The sequence below is a fragment of the Pseudophryne corroboree genome, chromosome 1 (assembly GCF_028390025.1).
Source record: "Pseudophryne corroboree isolate aPseCor3 chromosome 1, aPseCor3.hap2, whole genome shotgun sequence".
Lineage (NCBI taxonomy): Eukaryota > Metazoa > Chordata > Amphibia > Anura > Myobatrachidae > Pseudophryne > Pseudophryne corroboree.
The window spans coordinates 336,791,153-336,803,359 of NC_086444.1; positions in this window are offsets into that span (position 1 = coordinate 336,791,153).

A 12,207-nucleotide genomic window follows, 5' to 3' on the forward strand; every position below is an offset into this window, starting at 1 on the left:
AATGCATCCTATCATTTGTTTTTCTTCCAGAACATACCCCCTGTCCTTCTATAAGATATAAAACGGAAAAAAAAAATTATATATGTATATATATAGTATATATATATATATATATATATATATATATATATTAGAGATGTGCGGTGGGCACTTTTCACGTTTTGTGTTTTGCTTCTGGTTCCATGATCCTCGTGTTTTGGATCTGGATTGGTTTTGACAAAACCACCCTTTCGTGTTTTGGTTTTAGATCTGGATGATTTTTGAAAAAAAAACATAAAAACAGCTGAAATCACAAAATTTGGGGGTAATTAACCTCAATAACATTCATTTCCACTCATTTCCAGTCTATTCTGAACACCTCACACCTCCCAATATTGTTTTTAGGCCTAAAAGTTGCACAGAGGTAGCTGAATGACTAAACTAAGCGACACAAGTGTGCGGCACAAACACCTGGCACATATAGGAGTGTCACTGCAGTGGCAGACAGGATGGCAGATTTAAAAAAATAGGCCCCAAACAGCACATCATGCAAAGAAGAAAAAGAGGTGCAATGAGGTAGCCTTATGACTAAGCTAAGCGACACAAGTGTGCGGCACAAATACCTTGCCCTTCTAGAAGTGGCACTGCAGTTGCAGACAGGATGGCACTTAAAAAAATTAGGCCCCAAACAGCACATCATGCAAAGAAGTAAAAGAAGTGCAATGAGGTAGCTGTATGACTAAGCTAAGCGACGTAAGTGTGCGGCACAAGCAACAAAATGTGCTGGAATTTGCCCAGATGTAATACACACACAATATTGGTGGCATGGGAAAGCGTACCCCTAAGCCACGCACACATGCCAAAACCTGTGAAATTAATTTGGATTATAATAACCCTTTTATTTGGAGCTATTATAATAATATGCAGCACAGGCGAGCGTACCCAGACACCACACAGGGCAAACGCTGCAAAAATTATTTGGATAATAATATAAGTAATGTACAATATATAAGCCTTTTAGTTGGAGTAAATAATATACAGCACAGGACACCAGCACTGTACTTATGGCACCACAAGACACCACCACTGGACTGATGCAGCACAAGACAGCACCACTGCACTGGACTTATACGGCAGTACTCCTGGACTTATACAGCAGTACCCTTGGAGTTGTACGGCAGGGTCAGACAGGATGGCACTTTAAAAAAACAATGCCCAAACAGCACATGATACAAAGAAGAAAAAGAGGTGCAAGATGGAATTGTCCTTGGGCCCTCTCTCCCACCCTTATGTTGTATAAACAGGACATGCACACTTTAACAAACCAATCATTTCAGTGACAGGGTCTGCCACACGAGTGTGGCTGAAATGACTGGTTTGTTTGGGCCCCCACCAAAAAAGAAGCAATCAATCTCTCCTTGCACAAACTGTCTCTACAGAGGCAAGATTTCCACCTCATCCTCCGATTCCTCACCCCTTTCAGTGTGTACATCCTCCTCCTCACAGAGTATTAATTTGTTCCCACTGGAATCCACCATCACAGGTCCCTGTGTACTTTCTGTAGGCAAATGCTGGTGAAGGTCTTCCTGGAGGAATTTATAATTCATTTTAAAGAACATCATCTTCTCCACATTTTGTGGAAGTAACCTCCTACGCCAATCGCTGACAAGGTTACCGGCTGCACTAAGGTGGTCAGTCCAAGTTGATTGCTCGCTAGCAGTTTTTAGCAGCCGTGCAAACGCTATGCCGCCTCCCACTGGGAGTGTATTTTAGCTTAGCAGAAGTGCGAACGAAAGGATCGCAGAGCGGCTACAAAGTTTTTTTGTGCAGTTTCAGAGTAGCTCAAAACCTACTCAGCACTTGCGATCACTTCAGACTGTTCAGTTCCTGTTTTGACGTCACAAACACGCCCTGCGTTCACCCAGCCACGCCTGCGTTTTTCCTGGAACGCCTGCGTTTTTTCAAAAACTCACTGAAAACGGTCAGTTGACACCCAGAAACTCCCACTTCATGTCAATCACTCTGCGGCAACCAGTGCGACTGAAAAGCTTTGCTAGACCCTGTGTGAAACTACATCGTTTGTTGTAATAGTACGTTGCGCATGCGTCTTGTGCTGCATACGCATGCGCACAACTGCCAATTTTTTGCCTCATCGCTGTAGAGCGAACGAATGCAGCTAGCAATCAACTCGGAATGACCCCCTAAGTACACACTGGAGGTAGGGCAACTTAGGTAAAATTAAGCCAGTTTATGCAAGGGCATCCAAATTGCCTCTTTTTCCTGCCAGTATACCTACGGACTGTCTGACATGCCTACTTGGATGCTGTCACTCATATAATCCTCCACCATTCTTTCAATGGTGACAGAATAATATGCAGTGACAGTAGACATGTCAGTAATCGTTGGCAGGCCCTTCAGTCCGGACCAGATGTCAGCACTCGTTCCTGACTGCCCTGCATCACCACCAGCGGGTGGGCTAGGAAATCTTATCCTTTGCCTCGCAGCCACAGTTGTGGGAGAAAATGAAGGAGGAGCTGTTGATGGGTCACGTTCCGCTTGAGTTGACAATTTTCTCACCAGCAGGTCTTTGAACCTCTGCAGACTTGTGTCTGCCAGAAAGAGAGATACAATGTAGGCTTTAAACCTAGGATCGAGCACGGTGGCCAAAATGTAGTGCTCTGATTTCAACAGATCGACCACCCTTGAATTCTGGCAAAGCGAATGAAGGGCTCCATCCTCAAGTCCCACATACTTTGCAGAATCGCTCCATCTTAGATCCTTCTTCAATTTCTCCAGCTGCTTCTGCAAAAGCCTGATGAGGGGAATGACCCGACTCAAGCTGGCAGTGTCTGAACTGACTTCACGTGTGGCAAGTTCGAAGGGTTGGAAAACCTTGCACAACACGGAAATCATTCTCCACTGAGCTTGAGTCAGGTGCATTCCCCCTCCTTTACCTATATCATAGGTGGATATATAAGCTTGAATGGCCTTTTGCTGTTCCTCCATCCTCTGAAGCATATAGAGGGTTTAATTTAACCTCGTTACCACCTCTTGCTTCAGGTGATGGCAGGGCAGGTTCAGGAGTGTTTGATGGCGCTCCAGTCTTCGGCATGAGGTTGCTGAATGCCGAAAGTGGCCTGCAATTTTTGGGGCTACAGACAGCATCTCCTGCACGCCCCTGTCATTTTTAAAAAAATTCTGCACCACCAAATTAACTGTATGTGCTAAACATGGGACGAACTGGAATTTGCCCAGATGTAATGCACGCACAATATTGGTGGCATTGTCCGATATCACAAATCCCCAGGAGAGTCTAATTGGGGTAAGCCATTGTGCGATGATGTTCCTCAGTTTCCGTAAAAGGTTGTCAGCGGTGTGCCTCTTACGGAAAGCGGTGATACATAGCGTAGCTTGCCTAGGAACGAGTTGGCGTTTGTGAGATGCTGCTACTGGTGCCATTGCTGTTGTTGCTGCAGGAGGCAATACATCTACCAAGTGGGCTGTCACAGTCATATAGTCTTTAGTCTGCCCTGTTCCACTTGTCCACATGTCCATGGTTAAGTGGACAGTGGGTACAATTGCATTTTTTAGGACACTGAGGACACTTTTTCTGACGTCTCTGTACATTCTTGGTATCGCCTGCCTAGTGAAGTGGAACCTAGATGGTATTTGGTACTGGGGACACACTACCTCAAACAATTCCCTAAGTCCAACTGAACTCATGGCAGATACTGGACGCACGTCTAACACCAACATAGCTGTCAAGGCCTCAGTTATCCGCTTTACAAAAGGATGACTGCTGTCATATTTCATCTTCCTCACAAAGGACTGTTGGACAGTCAATTGCTTAACTGAAGTAGTACAAGTGGTCTTCCGACTTCCCCTCTGGGATAACGATTGACTTCCAGCAGCAACAACAGCAGCGGCTGCAACAGCAGCAGTAGGTGTACCACTCGAGGATCCTCCGGAGGAATCCCGGTTAGGAGAGGTCTCCTCAGTCTTGCCAGTGACATGGCCTGCAGGACTACTGATGTTCCTGACTGAGAAGGAAGTTGATGTTGAGGGAGTTAGTGGTGTGGCTTTCAGGAGCTTGGGTACAAGAGGAAGAAGGGATTTAGGTGTCAGTGGACTGCTTACAATCTTACCCAAAGTTTCACAACTTGACATTGACTTCTGATAAATGCTCTGCAGGTGACGTATAAGGGAGGATGTTCCTAGGTGGTTAACGTCCTTACCCCTACTTATTACAGATTGACAGAGGCAACACACGGCTTGTCACCTGTTGTCCGGATTTGTGGAGAAATACTTCCACATGAAGAGGTGGCTTTTTTGGTATTTTGCCCAGGCATCACAATGGGCTTATTCATCCCATGGACAACAGGTGTCTCCCCTGGTGCCTGATTTAAACAAACCACATCACCATCAGAATCCTCATCATCAACTTCCTCCTCAGCGCCAGCAACACCTGTTATGATTCCCGTACTCCAGACCAGAGGAGATCTTATGGCAGAGGTCTGGGTACTGGAAAGATATGCTGGTTACGGGAGCAGGAAAGCCTAGTAACCCCTGGCGCCCTAACTCCGTTGTCTCGCCCGTGTTATCAGAAATCCCCTGCGAGACTATGGTTGCTTGAGCCCATGGCAGCCGCGTTCGAAGGGCGGATTATGTCTGCCCAACCCCGATGCCCCCTCAGGTCTTAATGGGAGACAAAGGGAAATCCGAGACAGGGTGATAACAAGGGGCCCTCTGACTAAGCAACCAGGCCAGGGGTTACAAGCTATCTAACTTAAACCAAAAGTATGTGCGGACAAACCGCCAGGGAAAAGGACAACCAAAAGATCCACTGATCCGTTACTCCTATCCAGCACCGCTGGATACCAGAGTGGATTTGTGGGAGCGGAATCCTCCGCAAAAGCTCCGGAACACAAAGAAACTAAATAATAAATAGTAAGCGGTCAAGCCGCAACACACGGCTACGCCGCGACTCACGAACACCACTGGATGTTAAAGGTGCTCGGTCGGACTCCAGGAATAGATGACAAATTCCGAGTACTGGATCACTGAGGACAGGAACAACCGGATTGAGCAGGACTGGAAACTCTCTGTAACTGACACAGCAAACAGGAAGCTATCACCGGCGTCTGTGAGAAGTCCTGAGAGTGCTTAAATCTGGGAGCCCTCCAATCATGATCCATACAGGGCAATCACACAATGATGCCGTGCAGCTGCATGCTGCACGGCCAGAACACACTTGCACTGATTAATTAAGACCCAGCAACGGGGAACGCGGTCCGACCGTGGCGTCCCCGTTGCTAGGGTCTGATCGGCTCCGTGCGCCCGGCGTCTAGCATTGCTAGGGAGCCGGCGGCTGTCTGCCTGTGGCGTCCCTAGTTGCTAGGCGCCGGGCCGCACTGAAGGGCGGACCCTCGGCGCCTAACAGTACCCCCCCCTTGAGGAGGGGTCAAGGAACCCCTAAGGCCAGGTTTCTGAGGAAATTCTCAAAAAAATGCCCTTTTGAGCCTCGGGGCATGGAGATCCTCATCCAGGACCCAAGACCTTTCTTCTGGACCATAACCTCTTCAATGTACCAAAAAATAAAGCCGACCCCGGGACAACTTGGAATCGAGAACCTTCTCCACTAAGAACTCCTGTTGACCCTGTACATCTATTGGTGATTTCCCCTGAGAGATCTTGCGAGGAAATCTACTGGACGAAACATATGGTTTTAACAAGGAGCAATGGAAGGTATTTCCGATCCGTAAAGTTTTTGGTAAACGTAACCGGAAAGCCACTGGATTGACTTTTTTGATAATATGAAATGGTCCAATAAATTTAGGACCCAATCTGGCTGAGGTTTGTCGAAGTTTAATGTTGCGAGTCGACAACCATACCCTATCTCCAACTTTAAAAGTGCACGGCCGCCGGAGCCTGTCAGAAATTTTTTTCTCCCGAAATGCCGCTTTTCTGAGAGCCAGGTGCACTTTTCTCCAAATGAGTTTGAGATGAGAGGTCAAGGTCAGTGAGGAGACAGAGGAATGTTGAAAAAAGGAATTAGCTCTGGGGTGAAAACCAAAAACTGTAAAAAATGGAGATACATTGGTGGAGGAATGACAGGCATTGTTGTAAGCAAACTCTGCTAACGGAAGAAACTCAGACCAGTCATTTTGGAGTTTGGCCGAGTACAGACGCAAATATTGTTTTAATGATTGATTAACTCGCTCAGTCTGCCCGTTGGATTGGGGATGGTAGCCAGACGTTAAAGATAATTTCATCTTTAATGAGGCACAAAAAGACTTCCAAAATTGTGCAATGAATTGTGGACCCCGATCAGAAACAATATCAGTGGGTAACCCATGGAGTCTGAAAACATGGCGGAGGAACAAGACTGCCAATCCCTGGGCAGATGGCAATCGGGGAAGAGCAATGAAATGGGCCATTTTGCTAAAACGGTCCACTACCACCCATATGACTCGGCATCCGGCTGACAGAGGGAGGTCCACCACAAAATCCATGGAAATATGAGACCATGGCCTAAGAGGAACATTCAAGGGCATAAGTTGACCGATAGGCAAGGAACGGGGAACCTTATGCTGTGCACAGACCTGACAAGAAAAAACAAACTCCTTAATGTCTTTGGAAAGACCAGGCCACCATACCGAGCGGGAAACTAATTCAAAGGTTTTAGCGATCCCCGGATGCCCTGCAACTTTGCTATCGTGAAACTCCGTCAAAACCGTTGCTCTCAAAAACTCGGGGACATAAAGACGACCAGCAGGAGTATTTCCAGGAGCTTGATGTTGAAGCTGCTTTAACTGGGTAAATAAATCTTGTGTGAGGCCTGCCCGAATGACTGAAGACGGAAGTATGGGAGTAACAGGACTGTTGTCTTGAACTGGAAGAAAACTGCGTGACAGGGCATCTGCCTTGGTATTCTTGGAACCTGGCCTGAAGGTGATAATGAACTTGAAACGAGTAAAAAATAAAGCCCAACGAGCTTGCCGGGCATTCAGCCGTTTAGCTGATTCAATGTATTGAAGATTTTTGTGATCAGTCAAAACTGAAATGGTATGAGTGGCTCCTTCAAGCCAATGCCTCCACTCCTCGAAAGCCCATTTAATAGCCAGTAATTCCCGGTTACCAACATCGTAGTTGGATTCAGCAGACGAGAATTTCCTGGACATAAAGGCACAGGGATGTAATTCTAGGGAATCCGGATCCTTCTGAGATAGGATAGCCCCTACTCCAACCTCCGAGGCATCAACCTCAACAATGAAAGGCAATTCTGGGTTGGGATGTCTGAGGACAGGGGCTGAGACAAAGGCTTGTTTCAAGGCCTGAAAAGATAACTCTGCTTCACGTGACCAGTTGGTAGGATCTGCTCCCTTTTTAGTCAATGCCACAATGGGAGCCACTAGGTCAGAGAAAGAGTGAATAAATCTTCTATAGTAATTCGCAAACCCTAAAAAGCGCTGAATTGCTTTTAAATTGGTGGGTTGCGCCCAACTAAGGATGGCTTGGAGCTTCTTTGGTTCCATACAGAATCCCCGAGGGGAAATAATGTACCCTAAAAAGGATACCTCCGTGACATGAAATTCACACTTCTCCAGCTTGGCATATAGGTGATTTTCACGTAATTTTTTTAGAACCTGACGCACCTGGGTAACATGTTGTTCTATAGAGTCAGAATATATCAAAATATCGTCTAAGTAGACTACAACGAATCTTCCAAGAAATTCACGGAGCACATCGTTAATGAGATCCTGGAAAACTGCTGGAGCGTTGGACAGGCCGAATGGCATAACCAGATACTCATAGTGGCCTGACTGAGTACTGAATGCCGTTTTCCACTCATCCCCTGACTTGATTCTGATAAGGTTATATGCTCCTCTCAGGTCAATCTTAGAAAAAATCACAGCCGAACGTAGCTGATCAAAGAGGACAGAAATCAGCGGCAAAGGGTAAGTATTCTTTACTGAGATTTTATTCAAGGCTCTAAAATCAATGCAAGGTCTGAGTGATCCATCCTTCTTCTCCACGAAGAAGAAGCCTGCACTTAAAGGGGATTTAGATGGCCTGATAAATCCTTTCCCTAGGCTTTCTTTAACATACTCATTCATGGCCACAGTTTCAGGTCCGGACAATGCATATAACCTTCCCTTAGGCAAAGTGGCACCAGGAATTAACTCAATAGCACAATCATAAGGCCTATGGGGAGGCAGAATATCCGCATTGCCCTTGGAAACACATCAACAAAATCCTGGTATTCCACAGGAATGGGTGCGGGAATGACAGCAGCTATTCTGATGGGAAGCGTAATACATTCCTTATTACAGATGGTACCCCATTGTAAGATCTCCCCCGACTGCCAATCAATGATGGGATTATGAAAGGCCAGCCAAGGGTGACCCAGAACCACAGGAACTGCTGGGCAATGGGTAAGGAAAAACTCAATCTTTTCAGAATGCAGAGCTCCTACCGAAAGTAGAACAGGAGGTGTACAGAGAGAAATAACCCCATTGGACAAGGGACTCCCATCTAAACCATGCATGGTGATACACCTACCCAAGGCTAACTGAGGAATACCTAAGGCCTTGGCCCATGTTAAATCCATAAAGTTCCCTGCAGCTCCACTGTCCACAAAAGCCGAGACCGAGGAACAGAGGCTGCCAAAGGAAACTTTAGCTGGAACCAACAGTGAATTATTTGAGGAGATAAGCTGCAGACCAAAGTGAACCCCCTCACAACTCACTTGGTCGAGGCGTTTCCCGACTTGTTCGGACAACTACGGGCAAAATGTCCCTTACCCCCACAGTATAAACAAAGACCAGAATTTTGCCTTCTGGTTCTTTCTTCAGGAGACAGTTTGGAGAGGCCTATCTGCATGGGCTCCTCTATGTCCACAGGAATGGAAAAAACACAAGGAGTAGACCCGACAGATGCTCCTTTTTCAGCCCTCCGCTCTCTGAGACGACGATCAATCTTAATAGAGAGCTCCATGAGTTTATCGAGAGTCTCAGGAGCGGGATACTGAAGGAGACTGTCTTTTATAGACTCGGATAAGCCGAGGCGAAACTGACTGCGCAGGGCTGGGTCATTCCATCCACAGTCGTTCGACCAACGGCGAAACTCCATACAATAAATCTCTGCGGGATTCCTACCCTGTCTGAGAGCACGCAACTGACTCTCGGCGGATGCCTCTCTATCAGGGTCGTCATACAATAGCCCTAAAGACCCCAGAAAGGCGTCTACAGACAATAAAGCCGGATCGTCTGTCTTTAAACCAAAAGCCCAGGTCTGAGGATCCCCCTGTAGCAAAGAAATAATAATTCCTACCCGCTGAAATTCCGTACCTGAGGAGACTGGTCTTAAACGAAAATACAGTTTACACGACTCTTTAAAATTAAAAAACTGCTTTCTATCCCCAGAAAAACGGTCAGGCAGATGCATTTTTGGTTCAGGAATGACCCTCGGGGAAGTCCGTAACAGATCTTCCTGTGACCTCACCCGAAGGGACAGATCCTGAACCATCTGAGTAAGCTCTTGAATCTGACTAACTAAAAGCTGGCCAGGATTTGGCCCAACACCGGTGGGATTCATGAGGCTGACAAATCTCCCAACTGAATAAGGGAAAAAATTAACTCCTGTTTAATTTTAAATTTTAGTCTGGCCGGTGATAATGTTATGATTCCCGTACTCCAGACCAGAGGAGATCTTATGGCAGAGGTCTGGGTACTGGAAAGATATGCTGGTTACGGGAGCAGGAAAGCCTAGTAACCCCTGGCGCCCTAACTCCGTTGTCTCGCCCGTGTTATCAGAAATCCCCTGCGAGACTATGGTTGCTTGAGCCCATGGCAGCCGCGTTCGAAGGGCGGATTATGTCTGCCCTACCCCGATGCCCCCTCAGGTCTTAATGGGAGACAAAGGGAAATCCGAGACAGGGTGATAACAAGGGGCCCTCTGACTAAGCAACCAGGCCAGGGGTTACAAGCTATCTAACTTAAACCAAAAGTATGTGCGGACAAACCGCCAGGGAAAAGGACAACCAAAAGATCCACTGATCCGTTACTCCTATCCAGCACCGCTGGATACCAGAGTGGATTTGTGGGAGCGGAATCCTCCGCAAAAGCTCCGGAACACAAAGAAACTAAATAATAAATAGTAAGCGGTCAAGCCGCAACACACGGCTACGCCGCGACTCACGAACACCACTGGATGTTAAAGGTGCTCGGTCGGACTCCAGGAATAGATGACAAATTCCGAGTACTGGATCACTGAGGACAGGAACAACCGGATTGAGCAGGACTGGAAACTCTCTGTAACTGACACAGCAAACAGGAAGCTATCACCGGCGTCTGTGAGAAGTCCTGAGAGTGCTTAAATCTGGGAGCCCTCCAATCATGATCCATACAGGGCAATCACACAATGATGCCGTGCAGCTGCATGCTGCACGGCCAGAACACACTTGCACTGATTAATTAAGACCCAGCAACTGGGAACGCGGTCCGACCGTGGCGTCCCCATTGCTAGGGTCTGATCGGCTCCGTGCGCCCGGCGTCTAGCGTTGCTAGGGAGCCGGCGGCTGTCTGCCTGCGGCGTCCCTAGTTGCTAGGCGCCGGGCCGCACTGACGGGTGGACCCTCGGCTCCTAACAACACCCATATCTTCATCCTGGTGTACTTCAACAGTGACATCTTCAGTTTGCATATCAGAAACTGGACTGTGGGTGCTCCTTCCAGCACTTGCAGAGGGCGCGTGAATGGTGGAAGGAGCCACCTCTTCAGGTCCAGTGTTTGGAAAGTCAGTCATCGCAACCGCCGATACACTTGGACTCTCCTTGGGTATTTGTGATACCATCTTAGAATGCACAGTTCTTTACTACTGTGCTTTTGCCAGCTTAACTCTTATAATTTTTCTAGCGGGAGATGAGGGCTTTTATCATCACGTGAAGCTGAACCACTAGTCATGAACATAGGCCAGAGCCTTAGCCGTTCCGTGTTGTAAATGGCATATTGGCAAGTTTACATTTCTCCTCAGACAATTTAAATTTATTTTTTTGTGTCTTTTTACTGAATTTTGGCTTTTTGGATTTTACATGCCCTCTACTATCACATTGGGCAATGGCCTTGGCAGACAATGTTGATGGGATTTCATCGTCTATGTCATGATTAGTGGCAGCAGCTTCAGCACTAGGAGGAAGTGGTTCTTGATCTTTCCCTATTTTATCCACCAAATTTTTGTTCTCCATTATTTTTTGGGAGTTATATAACAATGGCCCTCATTCCGAGTTGATCGGTCGCAAGGCGATTTTAGCAGAGTTACACACGCTAAGCCGCCGCCTACTGGGAGTGAATCTTAGCTTCTTAAAATTGCGAACGATGTATTCGCAATATTGCGATAACAAACTTCTTAGCAGTTTCAGAGTAGCTTCAGACTTACTCGGCATCTGCGATCAGTTCAGTGCTTGTCGTTCCTGGTTTGACGTCACAAACACACCCAGCGTTCGCCCAGACACTCCCCCGTTTCTCCGGCCACTCCTGCGTTTTTTCCGGAAACGGTAGCGTTTTCATCCACACACCCCTAAAACGCCGTGTTTTCGCCCAGTAACACCCATTTCCTGTCAATCACACTGCGATCGCCGGAGCGATGAAAAAGCCGTGAGTAAAAATACTATCTTCATTGTAAAATTACTTGGCGCAGTCGCAGTGCGAATATTGCGCATGCGTACTAAGCGAATTTTCACTGCGATGCGATGAAAAATACCGAGCGAACGACTCGGAATGAGGGCCAATATCCGGTACAGGAGAGCGTACCTCTACACCACACAGGGCAAACCATGTAAAATAAATTTGGATTAAATATTAATAACCCATTTATTTGGAGTAAATAACATACAGCACAGGACAGCACCAATGAACTTATATGGCAGCACCACTGGACTGGACTGGATTTATACGGCAGTACCACTGGAATTATACGGCAGTATCACTGGATTTATATGCCAGTACCACTGGAATTATATGGCAGGATCACTGGAATTATACGGCAGTATCACTGGAATTATACGGCAGGATCACTGGAAATATATGGCAGTATCACTGGACTGGATTTATACGCCAGTACCACTGGACATATACGGCAGTATCACTGGACTGGACATATACGCCAGTATCACTGGACTGGACTTATACACCAGTACCACTGGAATTATACGGCAGGATCACTGGACATA